Raw genomic sequence first — 13,097 nt, forward strand, 5'->3', positions numbered from 1 at the left:
CAATCTCTGCTTATCCCGGCCCGCGGGATAGTCAGAGCAGGCCCTGGAGGAGGGGGTGGGAATTTGGGGAACAAGAGACACAAGAAATGGAGACAAGACAGTGCTCTGATCAAATCTCGTTTAATGGTGGTAATGCACTGCCTTATATACACTTGGAAGGGAAGGGGTTGGGCTAAGGCGGAAATGATCTCATTGCCGGGGGCGCGGCCAGGTTAGTTTCGTTTTCTCCGGTCAGACGTCATGTTGCGCTTGCGCTATTAAGTAACAATTTTCCCCGGGCGCGGGAAAAGTGAGTGAAGAAGAAGCAGGAAGAGCGCCATCTTTAACGAGGTATTAGTACAGGGGAAAAAAGGCAAAGATAGGGAGGAGGTAGAAGGTGGAAATGAATAGAGCTCAGGCGTTTTAATCGTTAATTATTATTCGCTATGGCCAGGGCGTGCAGCTCCGGACATCTGCTCACTGCTCCCTCCGCCTCCAGGGTTCAAGCAATTCTCCTGCCTCAGCCACCCGAGTAACTAGGACTACAAGCGTGCGCCACCACGCCCAGCTATTGTTTGGGTATATATCAACAGGTAGAATTCTTGTATTTTCGTATTTTCTTGTAGAATTTTGTATGTTTGGTAGAGACGGGGTTTTGCCGTGTTGGTCAGGCTGGTCTTGAACTCCTGACCTCAGGTGATCTGCCTGCCTTGACCTCCCAAAGTGCTAGGATTACAGGCATGAGCCACCATGCCTGGCCTAAATATCTTTTAATATACTTAAATGTTTGCTATTTTTTAAATATAAAGTTTAGTATATGTGCTGCCAGAGCAAGCACTTAGTGCGATGTTTTATAATTATTAAATTTATTTCTAGGTACTTAATATTATAAATTATGTCTTTATTAAATTATATGTAAAAATAGTTTATTTCTGGCAATCCTTTTTGAATATGAAAATGCAATTCTTTTTGTGTAATGATATATCCAATTGCCAGATTCTCTTACAGATTCAGTAGGTTTAATCAATCTGACAATAGATTCTTTTGGATTTTCTATAATCATGCACAATCATACCATATAGAAATGATGACCTTTTTATTTATTCCTCTCCAATCGTTATAACTATTGTATCTTTAAAAAAATTATACTGCACTATCTAGACTCTCCAACACAAAATTGAATAAAAGAGTTTATTCTTTCTTGTGTATACAATGCTTCTAAGTTTTCACCAATAAGAATGACTTTTGAGTCTTCTAAAAATGGTATCATTCTATTATAGTTTCCTGGGATTTACTTTTATTCATTATATTTCAAAGACTCATTTGTATTTTAGTATATAACTGCAGTTCGCAAATACATCACAAATAATTTGCTCATTCTTCTGTCAGTTAACATTTAGGTTGTTTTCACTTTTGACTGTAATGAACAAATTGTTGCTATGAATATTCTTGTAGTTATTTCCTAGTGCACACGTGCAAGAGATTTTTGGCTGTATATCAAGGAGCACTAATGGTAAAACAATTCATTAGTTTACAGAAACTTCTATTTTCCTTATTTGGTAAGAATTATTCTCTTAAAAAATTGTGAATGTTATATTATTCATGCTTTTGCATTAAAAACATGAATAGATTTTGAAATTACTTTAGAAATCTTCAGATATAGACTATTACCTATTAATATAATACTGATAATGATATCATTATCAGTATCTGTGGTGGTATTATATTAGTCAAAATTTCTAAATTCATCTTGGGATTTTAGAAATTATATTGAAGCTAGCATCAATGATTCATACAATTACTGTTGATAACCCAAATTTATCAGAGATATGCGGCATCTTAAAATTTTACTCAGATAATGCATTTGGGTGACTTTGTAGTCTGCAAAATTTGCAGTCACAGCTAAGGTTAAGAAAACCATTTTGTAAATGGGCAAAGGACATGAACAGACACTTTTCAAAACAAGACATTCATTTGGTCAACAAATATATGAAAAAATGCTCAACATTACTAATGAAATGCAAATCAAAACCACAATGAGATACCATCTTAACACCAGTCAGAATGGCTATTGTTAAAAAGTCAGAAAAGTAACATGTTAGTGAGGTTGCAGAGAGAAGGGGACTTACACTCTGTTGGTGGGAATGTAAATTAGTTCAGACACTGTGGAAAGCAGTTTGGAGGTTTCTCAAAGAACTTAAAACTACCATTTGACCCAGTAGTCCCATTACAGGGTATATACCCAAAGGAAAATAAATCACTCTACCCAAAAGACACATGCACTCATATGTTCATTGCAGCAGTATTCATGATAACAATGACGTGGAATCAACCTGGATGCCCATCAATGGTGGACCGGATAAAGAAAATGTGATACATATGCAATATAGAACACCATGCATCCACAAAAAAGAACAAAATCATGTCCTTTGCAGCAACATGGTTGCAGCTAGAGGCCATTATCCTAAGCAAATTAACACAGGAACAGAAAACCCAATACCACAGATTCTCACTTATAAGTGGGAGCTAAACATGTAGTACACATGAACATAAAGATAAGAACAATAGACACTGCAGCCTACCAGAGAGGTGGGAGCGGGATTAAGGTTTGAAAAACGAATGGGTACTATGCTCACTCCTCTGGGTGATGGCATAATTTGTACACCAAACCTCAGCGACATGCAGTTTTTCCATGTAACAAACCTGCATGTGTACTTCCAGAACCCGGAATAAAAGTCAAAAACAAAACAAAAAAAAACCCGTTTTACAAAGACACTATTTAAATTATTTGTAATCAATTTAAATATTAATTAAATCAAATTCTTTTTTTTTTTTTTTTGAGACGGAGTTTCACTCTTGTTGCCCAGGCTGGAGTGCAATGGCACGCTCTTGGCTCACTGCAACCTCCGCTTCCCGGGTTCAAGCGATTCTCCTGCCTCAGCCTCTCGAGTAGCTGGGATTACAGGTGTCCGCCACCACGCCTGGCTAATTTTTGTATTTTTAGTAGAGACAGGGTTTCACCACATTGGCCAGGCTGGTCTTGAACTCCTGATGTCAGGTGATCCACCTACCTCGGCCTCCCAATGTGCTGGGATTACAGGCGTGAGCCACCGTGCCTGGCCCAAATTCCTTAAACACTCACACCCATATATACATTACCTACTCTTAAATAATGACAAAGGAAATAACAACTTACTTTATCTCCAGGGCAAGTGTAAGTGATTTAGGTTTCATTTAATCTAGTGTTTTAGAAAGGAAAATCCAAACTCTTGCATAAGCTGTAATACCATGTTTGCATTTTTATTTTACACTGTGGGAAAGATGGGAGAGAATATTTATATAGAAATATTGTATGTCCAAAATTCACAAATTAATTTACTTTGGAGTAAAATTGAATTATATATATATATATTTTATTTTTTTTTTTTGAGATGGAGTCTCGCTCTGTCGCCCAGGCTGGAGTGCAGTGGCCGGATCTCAGCTCACTGCAAGCTCCACCTCCTGGGTTCACGCCATTCTTCTGCCTCAGCCTCCCGAGTAGCTGGGACTACAGGCGCCCGCCACCTCGCCCGGCTAGTTTTCTGTAGTTTTTTTTAGTAGAGACAGGGTTTCACCGTGTTAGCCAGGATGGTCTCGATCTGAATTATATTTATTTTACCATCATAACTTCTAGTTTTTGGTTTTAAGATCTTAGGACAAAAAGGTTTGTAAGTAAAATATCTTTCAATCTGTAACAATATATTTGAATGAAATTTAGACCCAGAACCTGCAATAAAAGTCAAAAAGAAAACAAATTTTAGAAACTTAGACCCAGAACTTTTTGTATTATTTTTATTTTCTCTTTAGTCTTTACGTGATGGTTAATCTTTAGCCTATTGCGCATTTGTATTTCTTTTGTATTTTTTCTTGTAATACAGCAAGGACCCTGAAGTCATTAAACCAAAGTAAGATTTCCTTTATTTCCATCCAACAACTTTTTAAAGGAGATAAAGTGTTTGTGTTAGAGAATAAGAATGTTTAATCTTTTGTTAATAAATTATTACTTTATACACACTAATTCTTATGTATTTATTTTTTCTTTCTTCACATCAGTGTAGTAGTTACTTTTAACCATGAATTTATAATTCAAAGTAATCCAATGTTTCATTTGAAAAAACCTTTCCCAGGTAGAAAATCTTCATTTTAAGATTTAGTTCTATGAACTATCAGCCCATGGGGAATATTAACATATTTAGTAGCTTTGGGTAAATTAAGGTGGTGACGATTAAGACTCTGTGTTCTCATTTTCCAAGCAGGAAAGTTTTTCGTAAAGGGCAAGTGAAGTGCGCCTAAAGCGTTCAGAGTTTGCTTTGGGATTTACATTTTCTTGGGAAGTGTATTAGTTATATCTTGCTGCATAAAAACCACTCCAAAATTTAGTGGCTTAAAACAACAATAATTATTTCTGACTATTCTGTGGATTGGCAATCAGGGCGTTTCTTTGCTGTACTTGCTGGGTAACATTCATGGGGCCACTTGCCGTCATCTGATGCCTCAACTAGGGCTGGAATGTTCCAAGGTGGAGGAGAATTCCTCAGTAGGCTAGACGGCCTCATCACAGCATGGTGGTCTCAGGGTGTCAAAGTGACACAGCAGGAACTGCAAGGCTCTCAAGACCAAGTCTCCGGATCTCACACAATCTCACTCCTGCCACCTTTCATTGGTCAAAGCAAATTACTGATTTTACAAGGCTCTGCCTTTGGTCCCACAGGCAGGAGGTCAGACTGCTGCGTCAGGCAGGCATAACTGGGGCTGCCTGTCCCTGTGGAGAATGACCCTTGGCAGCCCGGGCTGGCTGCAGGGGCTTTGCAGCCTCTACCCATACACCCAAGCTGGAAATGACTTAGGGGGCCAACAGGGACATGACAGGCCCTGCTGCATAGCGAGTGCCCTGCGTGTGCACCTGTACATTCCTCCTCTCCCCGAGTTGTATGGGGTGCACTGTGCCTTTACCCTAAGTCCCTTCTTGGTCAGTCCCTGGTTGTTGTCCCTTTGTGGTGGTCAGCAAGAAACGTGCAGTTTCAGTTCGATGTGGAGTGGGATGGCAACTTTAGGGAGGGGAGTTAGTTACTCTAATATCAGATGCTATTTTACAAACTTATAAGTTCAACCTTGAATCAAGGGTGTGAAGAAATAGACTCCATCTCTTGATGGGGAGAGAAGAAATGACACACTGCCAAGAGATGTGGATACAGGGAGGTATGATTTATTGGACTATTATGATAGTGACTTATCCCAGTGGCCTTTAAGAGTCCTTCCAGGATTCATATAGATGCTTAATGGTCTTTCTCATATCAACGAAAATAGGAATTCATTGCAATTGAGACACTTTCTGGTCTTCAAATTTAAGAATATTCTAGAGACGGGCAAACTATTCTAGGTCAAAGTTTCCTCAAGTGCAAACTGTACAACTGGGTTTTATTCAATTTACTCATTTGTTTTTCTTTAGAAATGTACAGCCTCTGGAGACCCTGCTTCTGAATGAGCGGGCTGCAGTTTCCTTGGGATCCGGAACTCATATTGGATTCGCTACCTACCATCTTGGACAATTCATGTAGGAAAACAAATCCTCATTTGTTCAAACAATAGATGAAAATTATTAAAGTTCGAACACACATTACATGGCAGCCTTGTGTTTCAAAGAAAAGGAAAGAGATAGTTGAATCAGGGTAAAACAACCCACTCACAACCTTAGGCTAAGACACTTACATAGCTTGTCTTCTAGCAAACTGCGTATTTAATCTGCTAAGGCAATGGGTCCCTTGTCTGGAGATGCGACTGCCACTCAGGGTCATATCTTTTGTTCTCCTCTGAACTCTAGTCTAGTTGAAGTTTTCTAAAAATCCGGGAACCCTTATCCCCCAATCCCTGTAAAATGGCTTAATCTAACATGTCACAAAGAAGGAAACTTCATGTCTTAACTTGGGTTAAAAAATTTTTCTAACTTGACACAATTTTCAAAGGCTTCATCAGTTTAAAAAGATTCTTGTGCTGACTCCATTAGCAATATCTGGCAGCTGCTACTAGGCAGCAAAATCTACCATGACTACCACTATTATATATTTGCAGTTCTCTTACTTTTTGTTTTTTTTTCTTGAAAAAAAATTATTTTTAATTTTTGTAGGTACATAGTAGGTATATATATATTTATGGGCTAAGTGAGATATTTTGATACAGGAATGCAATTTGTAAGAAACACAGAGTAAATGGGGTATCCATCATCTCAAGCATTTATCCTTTGTGTTACAGACACTCCAATGATATTCTTTTAGTTATTTAAAATGTATAATTATTTTTGACTATAGTCACCCTGTTGTGTTAGAGAATACTAGATATTATTCATTCTTTCTAATTATTCTTTTGTACTCATTAACCATCCCCACTCCCCCCACCCACCCCGCTACTCTTCCTAACCTCTGGTAACCATCCTTCTATTCTATCTCCATGAGTTCAATTGTTTTAATTTTTAGCTCCCTCAAATAAGTGAGAACATATGATGTTCGTCTTTCTTTGCCTAGTTTATTTCACTTAACGTAATGACCTGTAGTTCCAACCATGTTGTTGCAAATGACAGGATCTCATTCTTCTTTATGGTGTTCTCAAAGCCAAAATATCTTCAATTGTTTGGACCATACTAGAAGCAGGCACAAAGTCAAACAGCCTTCAACATTCAAACAGATGGACACCAACAGTCTTCTGGTCCATATTGGGCTCACTTAGGAAGTTAAAATGAGATCTATAATCTTTTTGTTTGAATAGACGACCTAACAGTGGAAGAAGAAAACATGATAGGCATATGTGTTCCAGTAAGAGAAGGAAAAAAACATCAATTATAGGAGTCCAAACTATTTGGAATTGCCAACTCTGGCACTAAACAGCAGATGGAGCCAAAGGACCTTAATAGCAAGCAACAGATTTGCTGCCCTCTCCCTTACTTTCTGCTTTCTCCTCCATCTACCCAAGATTGCTAGGCCTCAGGGTGTGGGTTAACAGCATAGGCTCGGGAGTCTGACTGCCCAGCTTCACAGTACCATGTTTGCTACTTGGGTAACCTTAGATGACTGACTTAACTTGGTTTTCCTCTTTGCAGAATAGGAATGTTAAGAAAAACCCTACTTCCCAGGGTTATTGGTAAGGTTAGAATAATTATTACTTATCATCATAAGCAATAGTTCCTGCCACATAAGTTTAAAAAATGTTAGCTATTACTTGCTGAAACGCATTACTTTTTATATTTTAACATCTTCAGTGGCATCTAATCCTGTTGCATTGCCACCTCTCCTTTAATCCACGCCTAGGCTCCATGGGGAACTTCCTATGACAAATTGACTAGGAAAAAAATTCAGGTCTGATTTACAGATGATTCTGATGATATGCTGCTACCTCCTAAAAGTGGATGACCACAGCATTATAGAATTCCCCAAGGGTGATCCTGAAAGGCGGTTAGGAAGAAATATCTTCTTGTCAGAACTTTGAGCAGTGCACTTAGTTGTCCATTTTACCTGGAAAGAGAAAGGCCAGAAGTTACAGATCTATACTGATTCATGGGTAGTGGCGGATGGTTTGGCTCTATGTTCAGGGACTTAGGGAGGACTGACAATGAGTTAGAGAAGAGGCATGTAGATCAATCTTTTGTAAGGGCACAGGTGTGGAGATATTCGTGTTCCATGTGAATACTCACTAAATGTCATCTGTTACAGAGGTGGTGCTCAAAAGTCATCTTGACAAGATGACTTTTTGTGTGAATGACAACCAACTGATTTCCCAAGCCACTTCAGTGCTGCTCACTGGACCAATGAACAGGGTGATTATATCAGATCTCTTCCATCATGGATAAGGACATGATTATTTTCCTCACTGGAATAGATACTTACTTGATACGGATTTGTCTTTCCTGTACATGATATTTCTGCTGGCACTATGATTCTTGGATGTATTGAATTCTTATCCACCATGATGATATCCTATGTAATACTGCTTCTGTACTAGGAATTCATTGTACAGCAAAAAACCCAGGCAATATGTTCATACCCATATTATTCACCAGTCTTACCACTATCATTTCATCACTCAGAAGTAACTGGTCTGATAGAATTATAAAATAGTTTGTTGACAACTCAATTATGGCATCAGCTGAGTGACAATGCCATGAGGGGTTAGGGTTCTGTCCTATAAGATGTAGTGTCTGATCAGAATCAATGACCAATATATGGTAATTTCTCTCCCATAGTCAGAAAATATAGGTCTAGGAATGGAGGGCTGGAAGGAGAAGTGGCCTTCCTCATTGTTATCTGTTATCCACACACAAAATTTGTGCTTCTTGTTCCTGCAACTTTGGAAACTTTGATTTAGATGCTTAGTTCTCAAGGGATGAATACGTCTACCAGGGTACATAATTATGATTCCGTTGAACTGGAAGTTGAGACATCACCTGATTATTTTGGGCTTCTTGTTTACTCTGTTGTCTCTACAGCATCCTTCAAGGTCAGCTCAGGAGTACTCTCCTTTCTCAATGGTGAAAGGCTAATTAAGCTGTTTTCCCAAGCAAAACAACTCTTTTCACACCCCATTGCTATCCTTATGTCATGTAGACAGTGCTGCAGTTCTTTTTTTCATAGCAATTTTTTCTTCCTGTTTTACTTCTATGTGGTTTTAATTGAAAAACAGCCAAATGATAAATACATATATAAACATCCTGCCTCCTCTGTTGTGTCTGATTAAGATTTAGTAAGAGGCCTCAGGGTCTCCACCTGTTAGTACGTTGTGGTTTGTCTTGTATCTTTGGAGACGGGAGAGATCTGCGGCCTGTATATGTTTGTTGGAAATAAACTGCTTCTGTTTTTGAAAATAGGAATTTGCTTTATTTATTGCTGAAAACTTATGCCTTTGAAGTGAAAATATAAATTGCCTAAGTAATGTTCTCAAAACCAATTCTTACATAAGGTAATTTCTCTTAAATGTCTAGCACAGTGCCATTCAAGCATTCAATAAACATTAGTTGAGTATCGTTTAAGTTACAGACATTGGAAATACAGAGTCACTCCCCTCAAAATCTAGCCTAGAAGAGTAAGTGGCCATAAACACATAAGTTAATTTCAGGCACTAGGGCAGCAGTAGCTGAGAGGTAAAATGGGGGCATAAGGGAGGTAAGTAGGTACAGGCTTTTCCCCAATCTTGGGCCCTATCAGAGCCTCAGCAGATGCCTGTGGCCTGCAGAGGCCTTAGCATGCCCAGATGAGGAAGGATTCAATGATAAGGAAAGAAAGAATCTCTTTGCAGACTTGGAATCTCACTCTTTTTGCCCAGGCTGGAGTGCAATGGCTTAATCTCAGCTTGCTGCAATCTCTGCCTCCCAGGTTCAAGCAATTCTCCTGCCTCAGCCTCCCGAGTAGCTGGGATTGCAGGTGCGTGCCACCATGCCCGGCTAATTTTTGTATTTTTAGCAGAGATGGGGTTTCACCATGTTGGCCAGGCTGGTCTCCAACTCCTGACCTCAAGTGATTTGCTTGCCTAGGCTCCCCAAAGTGCTGAGGTTATAGGCGTGAGCCACCACGCCTGGCCACAGGCAGGACTTTAAACTGCACCGAAGCTTCATGTGTAGGACAGATCACCTGTGTGGGAGCATGTGGCTTTGAACTCTGAGTACCACATGGATGGACAATCTTGGATCGGCTCCCCAAATTCTGTTCCTCTTCTGTCTTCTGGCCTAGAGAGAGAACTGTGGTGTCACTAACCTTGGATTCAATTACCTTAAGAATCTCCACTCACAAGAACTCAAATTGCTTTGGAGTTGTTAATTACAGTAGTTTTTGAACAGAGGTGGATTAATCGTGAGCTAATGAAGTTTAAGCTTCAGGACCTAAATTTCACTGCACCAGCTACCTCCAAGGTTCTGGGAGGGGCCCTGACACTGTGTTTGCAAGGGTACATGCTTTTGTAAACTTCGCAAAAGTAAACTATTTTTAATGCAGTTAGTTAAGATGGCTCCCTCTTTCCACTCCAACCCCCTCTCTGCCATACTTCTCCTTGCACTGGAGAGGGCTGAAGTAGGACCATGGAATTTCATATTGCTAATTTTGTATTCTTTTACTTATAGAGGGTTCCTTGAACTGCACAAGCTTCAGTCTCCTCCCTGGATCCATCCCTGGTTCTGATCCTGACTATGATTTCACCCAAGTCAATGTTTAGATTGTATTAATAATAAAATGAGATACAACAGTCCTTATTATTAAAAGTATGTACTGTATTTTTTAAGAAAAGAAGCAATTCAGTGAAATTATTATTATTATTATTTTTGAGATAGAGTCTCGCTCTGTCACCCAGGCCGGAGTGCAGTGGTGCGATCTCGACTCATTGCAACCTCCACCCTGCCAGGCTCAAGCAATTCTCCTGCTTCAGCGCCCCCCGTAGCTGGGACTACAGGCACATGCCACCATGCCTGGCTAATTTTTGTATTTGTGGTAGAGATGGGGTTTTGCTATCTTGACTAGGCTGGTCTACGAACTCCTGACTTCAGGTGATCCACCCGCCTCGGCCTCCCAGAATGCTGGGATTACAGGCTTGAGCCACTGTGCCGGGTCCAGTGAAATTACTTCTTACCCAAAGAAGGCAATTAAAGGAGCTTGTGTATGGAGCACTAAATCTGGGGATCAGATTTGCCAAAAAAAGTCAAGAAGAAACTGAAGAGGTTTAAAAGGCATATATTGCTTTTTCATTAGTATAGGAATGGTGGAAGAATAAAAATAAAATCAAAGATGATGGATTGATTAACCAGGAGGAAAGGAGAGATGATTGAGATTAAGGGTCATGGATCAGGGACAGAAGGGAAGAAATGGGAAGATGGCTGTCAGTAGACAGATATAAAAAGAAAAAGGAGATGAATGCGCCTAGGTCCAGCTGCTTTTAAAAAGAGTTTTAAATCTAGATGCCAGTAAATCAGAAATAAATTGTGACTGGAAGCCAACAAAGTCCAACAGAAGAAGCAAGGAGAGATCTAAGAGAGCTGCTTGGAAAGAATATGAAGAAGGAAGCCTGGATCCAGGAAACTACTGAGAAGCACCTTAATGGAAAAGATTCCATCTTCTTTTCAAGTATTCTTTCTGTATTATATTCATCAGAATAGGCTAGGTCATGCTGCTGGAATAAGTTAACCCCCAAATCTCCATAGGTCACACAAACACCATTTATTTATCACCATGCTATAAACCTGCTGTGGTTGGTAGAGGGCTTGGTTCCACATAGTAACTCAGGGACCCAGGTTGACCTAGGCTCCACCGTCTTGTAGATGCACCATCTGGAACATGTAGTTGCTAGGGCAGCGGAATAGAGAGGCTGGAGCATCTTACTTGGACTTTTCACTGCCTCCACTTGGAATTGACACACGTGGCATCCATTCACATTTCATTGGCCAGAACTAGTCATTGGGGATTTGGAAAATAAATATTTAATGAGTATTTCTGTGTATGCTGCATCCTGTCTGAATCTTGATAGTGGTGCTGTCAGTTTTTTCTTGCCTTGGAGAGGCTTCTGAGGTGCAGTTTCGTGCAGAAATTGGATGCAGTCTGAGCCTCCCCAGAGTGGGATTTGAAAACATTTTGTATTTGATTGCTTTGACCGGTAGGGTCTCCAGTTTAGTCTGTGCTGAGGATGATTACTTGAATTTTGTGTCTCCCCTCTTCCCTACCTCCAGTGCCCCCTGAGGGTCATTAACTTTAGAATTATTTTCATTCTATGTTCATGCATTCATTTCTTTATTTATTCAACATTTATTAACTTCTTACTGTATGTTATGGCTTTACTTGGCCCTGCAGATTCAATGAAGACTAAAACACAGTTCTTATTCTCAAGAAGCTCCCACTTTGGAGACAGTAAGCAAGTTAATACAGATGACATAGACTAGACATGGCAGCAATTTCTAGCTGGAAGGATCAGGAAGGACTCCATGTAGGTGACAGCTCAGTGTATTTATAAACTTGGGGAGATTTAGGAATTTATAATCTGTAGGAGGCTTAAAAATGTATACACAAGAACCCAGATATGCATAAATGTGGTGTTCTCTACTTTTTTTCTTTCTTTTTTTTTGTATATAGATATTTTTATTTTACATTTGAAAAAGACTCAGAGGTGTGAAGAAACTTGTCAAGATCCTTCCTATATATTGGTTTAGTTGAGGCCTGGTTTTAAACCCAACCCAACTTTGTATGGCTCTGAAAACTGGGCTCCTAGCCACCACATGATTCTGCTACCTAATCATCTATATGTTCCTATCTTTTCCTTTTTTTCCAGAATAAAAGAGAAAAAGTGGGGGGAAAAAACAATTTTTTCAGGCAAGGATTAATTTTTAATGACATCCTTTCCTGTGTTAAATGTGAAATCTCTTTTGTTGCAATGCCAGTCAAGTATTTAGTTTTCAGTTTCTTTATACTATTTGTATTCAAATTATACTTGATCTTAAAAAAGTAGGGGAATACTTAATTTGGTCTGTTTTCAGATTTCTGCCATTAATTTGGCACACATTCAAAATGGTCAGATGATTTAATTACTTATGATTTTTATGAGTTTAGTTATTCTAAAGTAGTTTCCAATCTATGGATCTTAGTTTTTAGGAGTCTTTTATTTTTTTATTATTATTTTATTATTAGTAGTATACTTTAAGCTCTAGGGTACATGTGCACAACGTGCAGGTTTGTTACATATGTATACATGTGCCATGTTGGTGTGCTGCACCGGTTAATTTGTCATTTACATTAGATATTTCCCCTAATGCTATCCCTTCCCACTTCCCCACCCTACAACAGGCCCTGGTGTGTGATGTTCCCCACCCTGTGTCCAAGTGTTCTCATTGTTCAATTCCCAACTATGAGTGAGAACATGTGGTGTTTGGTTTTCTGTCCTTTTGATAGTTTGCTCAGAATGATGGTTTCCAGCTTCATCCATGTCTCTACAAAGGACATGAACTCATCCTTTTTTATGGCTGCATAGTATTCCATGGTGTATATGTGCCACATTTTCTTAATCCAGTCTATCATTGATGGACGTTTAGGTTGGTTCCAAGTCTTTGCAATTGTGAATAGTGTCAC

General features: G+C 39.3%; 1 protein-coding gene and 1 long non-coding RNA gene across 14 annotated transcripts in view; one reads left to right on the top strand and one right to left on the bottom strand.

The window, feature by feature from the left end:
• PEX5 (peroxisomal biogenesis factor 5) overlaps positions 1-13,097 on the top strand; it is a 60,123-nt gene that overhangs the window by 26,330 nt on the left and 20,696 nt on the right. For 8 of the 11 annotated variants that reach the window (XR_013400837.1, XR_013400835.1, XR_013400833.1 and 5 more), the window contains 2 exons: positions 5,468-5,572; positions 7,719-8,866. The exons of 1 other annotated variant lie outside the window; for it this stretch is intronic. The gene's annotated coding sequence lies outside the window, so the exon portion shown is untranslated. Of the gene's footprint in view, positions 1-5,467; positions 8,867-13,097 lie in introns of those variants that run through there. 2 more of the 11 variants (XM_077953484.1, XM_077953501.1) reach the window with 1 other exon arrangement.
• The window catches only part of LOC114670776 (uncharacterized), an 80,246-nt gene continuing 67,583 nt past the window's right edge, over positions 435-13,097 (bottom strand). Inside the window, exons 6-7 of one of the 3 annotated variants that reach the window (XR_013400842.1) lie at positions 9,630-9,724; positions 6,521-7,520 (exon numbers count right to left, since the gene is read on the bottom strand). This is a non-coding gene — a long non-coding RNA (uncharacterized LOC114670776). Of the gene's footprint in view, positions 2,916-6,520; positions 7,521-9,629; positions 9,725-13,097 lie in introns of those variants that run through there. The other 2 variants (XR_013400839.1, XR_013400843.1) reach the window with 2 other exon arrangements.

The sequence above is a fragment of the Macaca mulatta genome, chromosome 11 (assembly GCF_049350105.2).
Source record: "Macaca mulatta isolate MMU2019108-1 chromosome 11, T2T-MMU8v2.0, whole genome shotgun sequence".
NCBI classification, from domain to species: domain Eukaryota; kingdom Metazoa; phylum Chordata; class Mammalia; order Primates; family Cercopithecidae; genus Macaca; species Macaca mulatta.